This window comes from Myotis lucifugus, unplaced genomic scaffold (genome assembly GCF_000147115.1).
Source record: "Myotis lucifugus unplaced genomic scaffold, Myoluc2.0 scaffold_37, whole genome shotgun sequence".
In the NCBI taxonomy this organism is placed as follows: Eukaryota; Metazoa; Chordata; class Mammalia; order Chiroptera; family Vespertilionidae; genus Myotis; species Myotis lucifugus.
In genome coordinates this window covers 2,557,001-2,568,272 of record NW_005871085.1, presented here as the reverse complement: position 1 = coordinate 2,568,272, position 11,272 = coordinate 2,557,001, and the positions used below count along the sequence as shown (strand labels likewise).

The 11,272-nt window shown below is 41.4% G+C and overlaps 1 protein-coding gene across 5 annotated transcripts in view; it reads left to right on the top strand.

Annotated features, from left to right (window-relative positions):
* The first annotated feature begins 3,342 nt into the window (after positions 1-3,342).
* Positions 3,343-11,272, top strand: part of NFYC (nuclear transcription factor Y subunit gamma) — a 65,867-nt gene continuing 57,937 nt past the window's right edge. For 3 of the 5 annotated variants that reach the window (XM_006087260.2, XM_023752721.1, XM_006087258.2), the window contains exon 1: positions 3,343-3,635. The gene's annotated coding sequence lies outside the window, so the exon portion shown is untranslated. Of the gene's footprint in view, positions 3,640-11,272 lie in introns of all 5 variants that reach the window. The other 2 variants (XM_006087256.3, XM_014454514.2) reach the window with 2 other exon arrangements.

The window sequence follows — 11,272 nt, the reverse complement described above, 5'->3', positions numbered from 1 at the left end:
TGCACACCCCCGCAGGGAATTAAGCCTGAAACCAGGGCGTGTGCGTGCCCTTGACTGGCAATAGAACGGTAACTTCTTGGTGCATGGGTTGACACTCAAACACTGAGCCACACCAGCTGGGCTGGTTTGTTTTTTTATCACGTTTGTAGATATGCTGTTGGCTTACCCCCATAGATAGCTAATTTCAGGGCTGTATTAGTCAGTTTAGGTTAGTTAAGTTATGCTGCAGTAACAAACAACTAAAACAATCTCAATGGCTTACAACAAAGGTTTATTTCTTACATTACATGTCATGTGTGTCTGCTGTGACTATGCACATCATTCTGGGACTAAAGCTGAAGTACCTCTATTTGGAACATGCTGCTCTCATGGCAGAAAAGAAAAAAAAAAGGCAGAATCATGAGATGGCCCAATCATTTCTGCTCAGAGGTGGCTCTTGCCATTTATACTCACAGTTCATTAATTAAAACAAGGCTAAGCTTGATGACATAGGGTGAGAAGTCTAATCTCCTAGGGACAGCCTTGATAAGGAGGGTTTAAGAAAGAGAGGGGCACAGAATATTGATAATAAGGTACAGCAAGGACTAATATTCCCTGTGTACACCAGTCAATATTATAACAAAGTATTAAAATATTGAAATAACTTCATACTAGCTGGTAAATAGCTGCTATGCTAAGCCTCCTGACAACTCCTGTCATGTGGGATCCCTTGGGACCTGCTATTCACAAACTAGCAACTGAGGGGTTTACACCTAGCACAGAAGAGTAGTTCCAGGACTTCAGATCTGCTATATTCTGCTGGAGCACTACCTGTTGTTAATATGTTTAGTACCACCCTTGGCTACTTTCCTCTATTATGTAAATTTTTATTAGTTTAATTCTGAGTGCAACCTGATTTCCAGGCTCTTGGAGGGAAATTGACTGTGGCCCCTACGTACTGTTGATATTTAATTATAGCAATAATAACACTAATTGGTGCTGCTTTCTACACATTTTGACATCTTTTGCAAACATAGTATATGCAATAAATGCTCAGTAAATATTTGTGGACTTACATAACTTTTCCCCATTAGCCAAGTTTACCTCTCTACTATGTAAATATACTACTTATTTTGAATATCCATTTTTAATTTTTTATGCCATTTCTCATGTCTGAAAATATCATCACACCTAACTTATTTTTTTTACTATTAACTTCTTTATAACACATTTGCAATTTACAAAAGCACTCCTCCTTACTATTTCATTCAGTCTCCCCAACACTCCCAGGAGGTATGAATTAGATCATTTTAAAAAATATCTTTTTTTTAATTTTATTGATTTCAGAGAGCAAGGGAGAGGGAGAAAGAATCTTTGATCACTTGCCTTCTGCATGCCCTCCACTGGAGATGGAGCCTGAAACTGGGCCTGTGCCCTGACTCGGGAATCAAACCATAACCTCCTGGCTCATAGGTCAAAGCTCAACCTCTGAGCCACACTGACTGGGCAGAATTAGATCATTTTACAGCTGATGAAATTGAGACTCAGTGAAGTCAGGTCTTTAAAGCTAGTTAGGTTTCTTTTTTTTTTTTTTAACTTTTTATTGATTAAGGTATTACAAATGTGTCTTTATCCCCCCATTGTCCCCTCATCCCCCAGTCTTGCCCTCACCCTCACCCCCTGTTGTCTGCGTCCATCGCTTATGCTTATATGCATGCATACAAGTCCTTTGGTTGATCTCTCCCCCTTACCCCCACTTCCCCTACCTTCCCTCTGAGGTTTGAGCATCTGATCAATGCTTCTCTGTCTCTAAATCTGTTTTTGTTCATCAGTTTATGTTGTTCATTATAGTCCACAAATGAGTGAGATCATGTGATATTTGTCTTTCTCTGACTTATTTCACTTAGCATAATGCTCTCCAGCTCCATCTATGCTGTTGCAAATGGTAGGAGTTCCTTCCTTTTTACTGCGGCATAGTATTCCATTGCATAGATGTGCCAAAGTTTTTTAATCCACTCATCTGCTGATGGGCACTTAGGCTGATTCCAAATCTTAGCTATTGTAAATTGTGCTGCTCTGAACATAGGGGTGCATATATCCTTTCTGATTGGTGTTTCTGGTTTCTTGGGATATATTCCATTCATTCATTCATTCATCAAATATTTATTGAGTACCTAAAGTTAGATTTATTAAGATTGGATTTTGAAAACAATTTTCCTGAATTCAAGTCAAGGGTTTATTCCACTATTCACAATTATGTTATCACCAGGGTCATGAATTCAGAGGAAGGAAATAATGACAGTCTGCTGATGTTATTGTTGAGGACTCCTACAACGCAAGTCTCAGAAAGGCTCCAAGGTCATTTGTAAAATTCAAGGTAACCACTAGCAGAAGTAAACTCATTTCTCGCTGTGCTTGCTACCTAATGTACTAATAATCTCACTATAGATAATTCCATTCAATACCTATTTGATGAATTTATCTACAGGTTTTGAAGCTCTTCAAATTGAGTTTTGACCCCTGTTAGCTGTGTTACCTGATCAAGTTACTTAGCCTTTTGAGCTTCAGTTATCATCTGTAAAGTAAAAATAATACTAATGTCCTAGGACTAAGTAGTTGTGGAGATTTGGGATAAAGTATGGACCTGGCCACATGGTTCAGTGGTTAGAGCCTCAGCCTGCGCATGGGTTCGATTCCCTGTCAAGGGCACATACCTGGGTTGCAGGTTCCATCCCCACCCAGGTCAGGCGCGCCTGCGGGACTCTCATCTCTCACACCGATGTCCTCCCCACTTCCTTCCTCTCTAAAAATCAATGGGAGAATATCTTCACTCCTTGGGAGAAGGTAAAAAACAATGCCTATGGCCCTAACCGGTTTGGCTCAGTGGATAGAGCCTGCGGACTGAAAGGTCCCAGGTTCGATTCCGGTTGAGGGCATGTACCTTGGTTGCTGGCACATCCCCGGTGGGAGGTGTGCAGGAAGCAGCTGATCGATGTTTCTAACTCTCTATCCCTCTCTGTAAAAAATCAATAATAATAAAAAAACAATGCCTATGTCCTTTGTAAGGCTACAAGCTGATTATTCATGAGAAATGCTGTTCTTTATTCTAGATTATATCATTTTACAGCTTTGGTGTTAAATTCCCTTTCGCGGGACTGATACCTGTCTTCTTCAACAGCGCACTTAATCTGGCATCCCTAAATCGTCCTTCACCCCCCCAAAAAACATGCACATACAACTTAGTCCTTAAAACTCAAAAGTGTGCGTATCACAGCAGAGCCTCAAGTTTAGAACGCACTACAGAGGTCACCAGGCAACGCCCCCACCCACTAAAAAGGGCGGAGTCAAAAGGCTCTCGGATTTTTTTCCGCTTCATCGAGTCGTCGCCCCTTCCCAATTCTCGCGAGACTTCAAGCAACTCAGCTTCTGCGCATTGGAAGCTACTGAGAGTTGAGGCGCCAAGGAAGAGGGAGGGGAAGGCCGGGGGACGGTGCGGACGGCGTGGCCGCCATCTTGTTTGTACCCCCGCTTCGCGCGCGCTCCGCTCTCCGTGACGCACGCTTCCCCTCCCCTCCGCGGTGCCCAGACCTCCGCATTGCCCTATTCCGCTGGAGCGCGGGGGCGGCTCCGGCTCTTCCCTGCTCTCCTGAGCAGAGGTGTGTAAGTGTGTGGGAGCTGTGTGGAAGGGAGGGTGAGAGGTGAGCGGAGGCGGCGACGGCGGGGGGAGGGGCAGCGCTTCCCGCCTTAGGCGGAGACCTCACTTCCCTCGCGCGGCCGCTGCTGTAGTTCGGTCCGGCCTGCCGCCGCCATGTTGTGTTCTCTCCGGGCTCGCTGCTGTCGCCGCCGCCGCGCTCGTGGGGTCCGTGTGCCTCGTCGGTCCGGCCCGCGGGCTTTCTCCCATTGGCGGAAGGCGACGGCGGGGGGGCTCGCTCGTGATTGGTTGGTGGCGGGGAGGCCGCGGACCTGGCACCTTATTGGTCGTGCTGGCTCCGGCCTGGGGGTGATGAAGGAATCGGAGGCTGCAGGGATGCTCGCGTCTGGGGCTCGGGCTGCAGGGTGATGACCCCCCACGGCGCAGGCGTGGGGTGGAGGTTGGGGCGAGCCTAGAGGCCTTCAGGGGGGAAAGAGGACGATGGTCTGGCAGGTATTTTGGAGTGGCCTGTGCGTGGCCGGGAGTGGGAGGCCTAGGCCCAAGGGTGCCGGGCTTGGAAACACTGAAACCCAAGTTACAGGCTAAGAGGATCTTCGAGACCCAGGGGTGCTACACCTGCAGTTCAACACACTTTGGAAGTGACCATAATGTATATGGATGCCAGTTCTGAGCGCATGGTATAGGAGGAAAGAGCACCAGGGCCCTGGGGACCTATCAGGAAGATAGGAGCAGATCAGGGGTTTCGCTAGACAGTGCCAGCTTTGAAACCCTGAGGTTTAGATGGAGCCCCGGAGCCCACAGTTACCAGACCTGGGATGTGATGTGAGTAAACAGACTCAGCCTGAGGGAGGGATCCTGATGAATAGGTGTGCCAGTCTGAATAACCGAATGCCAAGCCCACAAGGCAAGGCGTTAAGTAGTGATAGATCTGTAGGAGGGAGAAGCCTAGTGCCTTCTCGAAACTCATTCTAGAATATAGTTATCCTGAATGAAGCATTTGGGGAACATTTTCACACACGGGATTAGTAAAAGAACAATTACTGGTTATTGGGGCTCATGACCATGCAGTTAATTTTGAGATTTTCTCTGTGAAGTTTTCCTGTTCTAGGAAGGATACAGGTCAGGGCTGAGAGTCCAAAGCTACACTTTATAATAGTAAATATGAGATATTTGGCAATTTGTTGAATGGATAGTGTTAGGTTCCTCTTTAGTGGAAGAGAGCTTGACAGAGATTCTCTTGACAGAGATTCTGGACGTTGGCTCATTAATTTCCTTTAATATGTACCTAAAATACACCCATCCTCATGCATTTTTTAAAAATATATTTTTATGATTTCAGAGAGGAATGAAGAGGAAGAGAGGGAAAATCAGTGAGAGAGAATCCTTGATCAGCTGCCTCCTGCACGTCTTCTATTGGGGATCATGCCAGCAACCCAGGCATGTGCCGTGAGCGGAATCAAACCATGACCTCCTGGTTCATAGGTGCACACTCAACCATTGAGCCACACTGGCCAGGCCTTCAAATGCATTTTTAAAAAATTATTTGAAAAATAAGCAGCCAAGAAAGAAAATAAACTACTGCATAGCTTCTTGCATCTTGTCTTAAAAATATATGTTTATTAATTTCAGAGAGGAAGGGAGAGGGAGAGGGAGAGAGAAGTAGAAACATAAATGATGAGAATCATTGATCGGCTGACTCCTGCACACCCCCTACTGGGGATTGAGCCGCATCCTAGGTATGTGCCCTGGCTGGGAATCGAACCCGTGACCTCCTGGTTCATAGATCGATGCTCAACCACTGAGTCGTGCTGGTTGGGCATCTTGTCTTAAGTAAAAGGACTTGTCAGCATTTTCTGGTTTATGTTTCAAAAAGCTTTTGTTGTAATTGAGAGTTAAGAGTCATCTTGTTGGGGGTACATTCCTTTTCCACTGATTGGTAATGACTTGGCTTGTTTTACATTTGTGTCTTCCAAGGTTTGGGGGTCATGGAAACACATTTATTTAAACCTCTGTGTTTTCCTTTGTCATGTTAGGTGGTTCTTTCTAGCCTTAGATAGGTGTTACACTTCTGTTTTCATCTCAATTTCAAGAAATTCTTGTGGTTTTCAGCTTTGGTCAGTTTTGTGTGAATGCAACTAAATTTTTTAGTTAAATAGTATTTTCCAGTGGTAAAGGAGGGAATTGACATTTTTGGGCATATTTAATACAACATTCCTGTTAGGTAGGGCATTATTATTTCCATAATGCAGATGAGAAAGTTGAGGATCAGAGAGAGGTTAAGTAGCTTGTCCCGTGTTACTCAGTGATTGAACTGGGATTCAAATCCAAGTTGCCTGATGCCAAAGCCTATAGTTTTATCTGCTATATCATGCTGTCAACATAAACCTGACTAGTCAAACTCCCAGATAGTTTCATTGTCTTTCTTTGATTTCTGGGTGTTAGAAGTTTATTGAATGGGAGAATTTAATAAGAATTTGTAGTACTGTTTCAAAGATTCAGACCACAGAATGGTAACCATTTGAATATAGGTTCTTCAACTAGGCATTTAAATCTTATCCCTTGGTTTCTAATGTAAAGGGAAAGATTTACAAAGTAAATTGCTGAACCCAGGGAGATCATGGTTAAAAAATATGTACAGAAAGTTTAAGAATCTGCATACTTTAGAATCAGGCTTCAGATATTGCTGACATAGTCTATTTATGGAAGTGATTAATGCCAAGCAGTGAGAAACTACGAAGTGTTTAGTGTAAAAAGCTCAGTAGGGAGCTTTTTCAAACATCACCAGTTCTTTAGGAAGTTTGTCTCCAAACACTTGGGACCTATCCAAAAGCCTAGTGCCTTCTCCAAACTCATTCTAGTATATACTTATCCTGAATGATGTATAAAATTAAAACTGATAGGATATTTGCAATTCCAATATTGCATGAAATTTTTTAAATAATTCAGGTTTCAAGGGGGAGGTTTTAATTGCTTTGTTTCTTGCTGTGATTAGGTGAGTCTCCTTCCTTTTATTTGCAGTTACACTGCAGTGTAGAAGATAGAGTCAAAGTAAGAGGGGCATTAGGGCTTGCCATGCGTTTTGTACATTGCTCATCTTAGCTTCATTTGGCTCAGTCATTAAGTTAACCAAATAAGAATGTTATGGCATCTATAACTTAGTTTCTTTTTAGTAAGTCTGGACAGGCTATAATAACATACATATACACATATATATTTTATTTAGCAAGTATTTCTTGACTACCTGTTCTTTACCACTAGTGACCACTTTCATCCCACATTAGCTCCTTAACACCCATAGCCACTTGCTGGGCCTTTTTATCATTTGGAATTGACCACCCTAGAAATCTTTAACTCCCAGGAAGTCTGAGGTCAGAGTTTATATTAAAAACTTGGGAACATCAGCTTTGTCTTCTAAGAAAAAAAATCATATTAATGCTTTATACTTTACAGACTGTGTTCATGTTATTTAATTTTTATAACAAATAATTCTAATACCTCATTTATACTTAAACATTTTCTTTCTTTTTTTTTTTTTTTTTGGGAGAGACAATTCACAGCATTTTAGTCATTAATCCATTTCATTCCATAATGCACTATATTGTTCCTGGCACCATTAATACTATTTTCATAATTTCCCTTGGAGAGGACCATGCATTTAAAAAATCTGAGTTGGATTTCCATTGATTAACTCTAAAATATTTTACCTTACCAAAAGAGTAACCCCTAATAGGCTAAGATGGAGGTGGTATGGGTAAGGTGTTTTAGATAGATGGTGGGAGCACAAGTATACCAACAAGCAAATTTAATACATGGCTTAAACCAGATGATAGGGAGAGAGCACCAACACAGCCAAGGCCTTTGAGAAGGTAGCTGGAAGTGCTTTGTCAAATAAGTTAGTCTGCAGACTTGGAAAGCTAAAACCTTTTCCAAGCGAACCTTTTGAGCTTGGCGTGTCAGCATTTTGAAAAACCCTAACTTAACTCTGGTGCCGTGTCACATATAGAAATTTTTTGATATTTGCAACCATAATAAAACAAAGACTTATATTTTTGATATTTATTTTATATATTTAAATGCCATTTAACAAAGAAAAATCAACCAAAAAAATGAGTTTGCGTGTCACCTCTGACATGCGTGTCATAGGTTCGCCATCACTGTCCTATTATCTACTTATGCCCAACCAGAGAATATGAATTAACGAATAACTAGAGGGCCGTAACTTTCCAGAAAACAGAAAGGTCAAGTAAACACACCATCCCCCAATAAAATGAAGTTGGATGTCAAAGTGTAGAGAAAAGTTTGGATATCTTCTTTAAGTTTGTTTTTGGCATTTTGGTCTGTAAACAATCAATATGGAAAGGAAGGCTATCCCAAAGAGGAAAGTCTGCAAGAACCAGAGTAGTTGAGCCCGACCATTCGTGATGCCTTTAGACTTGCACAATACCATGGCATACAAGGACTCTTCTGAGTGAATCAGACAGGCACGCCATACCCATTGTATAGAAGGGTGTGATGATGGTCCACCAAGTACTGAGTGCAGGGGCCCAGGGACCCTAGGCTCTGATAAGGAATACTCTGAGGCCAGAAGATAAACCATTTTCCAGAAGTGTTCCCCATTATCCTCCTCCTATGTAATAAAAGGCTAATATGCAAATTGTCGCCTCAACCGGGAGTTGACCAGGGGGGTGGGGCTGGCCGGCCAACCTCCCATGTCCCCTCCCCCCAGCTGGCCGGACCCCACCCATGCATGAATTCGTGCACCAGGCCTCTAGTCTTTTTTTTTTAAAAATATATTTTATTGATTTTTTACAGAGAGGAAGGGAGAGGGATAGAGAGTTAGAAACATCGATGAGAGAGAAACATCGATCAGCCGCCTCCTGCACGCCCCCTACTGGGGATGTGCCTGCAACCAAGGTACTTGCCCTTGACTGGAATAGAACCCGGGACCCTTCAGTCCGCAGGCCGACGCTCTATCCACTGAGTCAAACCGGTCAGGGCAGGCCTCTAATTTTTTATAAATGAACTCTGTCAGCCAAACAGAAGTCACTCCTCTTCTCATCAGAGATCATCTGCCTTGGTTCCACATCTATGCTATAACATTTACATCCTCTCTATCCCTTTTTACCAATTAAGTCCCACCCATCCTTTAGGTTTATCTCCATTTTCTAAGCAATTTTAACTGCCTCCAACATTCTGCTTCGGAAGCCCTATTCTGACTTGACAGGCAGTAAACTTGGCTTCCTGGGTGAGTTCTGAAACTTAGGTAAATCGTAGTAACCGTGGAGCGGAGGAATGCAAAGGCAGGAACATTCTCAAGTAGACTTACACATTTTCCATTTGGTCAAAACTGGTTCATTTTCATTTTACTAGAAAAGTTACAGAGAAATGGAAGCATTAGGGGCATTCTAGTGTCTTTTTGAGACAATTTTGAAATTCACATCTCTTATCTTTTAGTTCAGAAGTACTGAGCCACTAAAGATAGTCAGGGAATAATATAGTTACTACCTTTTATTGAGTGCTTACAGGGATATAAACATATATATCATCCGAACACAGTATAAAGTAGACAGTTATCACCCTCATTTTTACATGTGCGGAAACTGAGGAGTTAAGTAATTTGCTCAAGGTCACATAGCCTGTAAGTGGCAGAGCCCAGATTCAAACATAGGTCTGTACTCCTATTTCTTATACAACTTGTAGAGCCCTTACTCTTAAACACTGTGTTCTGTGTTGTTTTCTCACAATATAGGATATTGTGAGAAAAGAAAAATCCTTGCATCTTACGTCAGGAACTGACCTTTAATTCTTTCAGGATTGTCCTTTGTAGTGAGGCCCTCAATACTGTGATGACCTTGACAAGGGCAGAGCCAAGTCTAGGTCAGTACACGATTCCCAAACCAGTGCTCATTCTGCTGGAGAGCATCGCTTTTCCTGTGGAAGCACTGACTTGATGGCAGAGATAACTCTAAGGCACCTTTTGTGTTTTGACAAGTTTACCTCATTCACAGGAGGAAGAATGGCAGAAGACAGTATTAGGTTAACAAGTGACCTTCTTGAGGTTTATTCCAGCCTCAGGCATACAACCTAGGAAGAACATTCCTTAGCTAGCAAGTTGTTCTTTTCCATTCTATTTCTTGTGCTCAAAGCAAACTGAGTTATCTGATGCCTTACAGTCTCTCTTTTCATTTTGTTTATTCAGTTTTTCATGCGTGCACTGTGACTAGTTAGGAAGGCTTACAAGGTCATTTTAGTGTTTTCCCACAGAGGCTCAAAGTAACATAATGTAAGTAGATTAATTATGGAAGGAAATGCATTTAAAATTTTTTGGCCAGAAAGTGCCTTTTGAAGGGGGCAATGTAGTTGCTGGTGTTAGAGTCAGACCTGGGAAAGAATTCTTTTACCCTCTGTGTTAGGTGGTGGTCAGATTCTTAACCTCCCTGAGCTTTAGGTTCTTATTGTGGAAGGTAGTGGTAATAATAGCTATCTTACAGAGTCATTCTGAGAAATGAATACAATAGCATATATTAGGTGACTGTCACTGAGTGTACCTTTCTTTTTAGAATAGCATAAAATCTGTTAAATAGCTTCCTTGATGGAGGAGTCCTTTGTAATTATCTGTTCTGTTTTGTGCAGTAAGATTTCTACATGGGGGAACAACCACTTCAAATGAAAGAAATAACCTAATTTTTTGTGCTGTTGTGGTTTAGGAGTTTTAGGGTTAAATTGTCTCCTGATCACCTTTGTTAATCCCCAGTTTCGTAGTAGTAATGATTCTGATGAGATGAAAACTTCTATATTTGCAAATAGCAATCATTATTAAAATAAGAACAACCAATTTTATCCTTCTGTCAAGAAAGAAATTTGCATTAAAAGTTTTTTTAAATGTAGAAATTGTGGTCGAAGTTAGGACTGTAAGTTTGTTTTATGGTTACCTGGGTAACATTTTCGTTGATGTAAGCAGGAAGACAAAATTGTGGAATGGTTCAGGAAAAAAATCTCTCTGCCTGCAGAAATTTTTGCTAGGTTGCAATATTTGTACCCTTCCCACATATCTCCCATGTTTTAGTAGTGATGTACCTGATAGCAGTGAGGCACCACCTGTACTCATTGTCAGTATTGGAGTTGTATTTTCCATTTTGGTTGAAGTTCTTTTTTGGTTTGCAGACAGGTTACTTCTAAATCTAGTGTTTTTTCTTTTATACAGGAAAGCTTTCTAATGGATAAACTTCACTTTAGAGAGAGGGACTAGTCTAACCTTTGCATTTGAATGTTTCCAGTAGAATAGCTTTAAATTAAAGGTTCAAATCTGCATGTCCAAGGTATATAAGGTATCATATAAATAAATACTTTTTAAAATCAACAGTATGTCATTATAAATAAGGCTCAAGAATTATTCTAAATACATTCATGGGTATGATCTATAAATAGTGATCTTGAGCAGTGCTTCAGTAAATGCTTCTTGGACTCATGGGACCTACATTGGAATATAGAATATTTTGTATAATTTCATTAGTTAAAATCTCTTAGAGTTACTGAAGGTTTTCACAATTCCTAATTACTGTTAACCCTGTCCCGAGGAGCTGCAAATTATCCAGTGATCAATACGAAGTGAGATTTAAAAAAAAAATATATATATATATA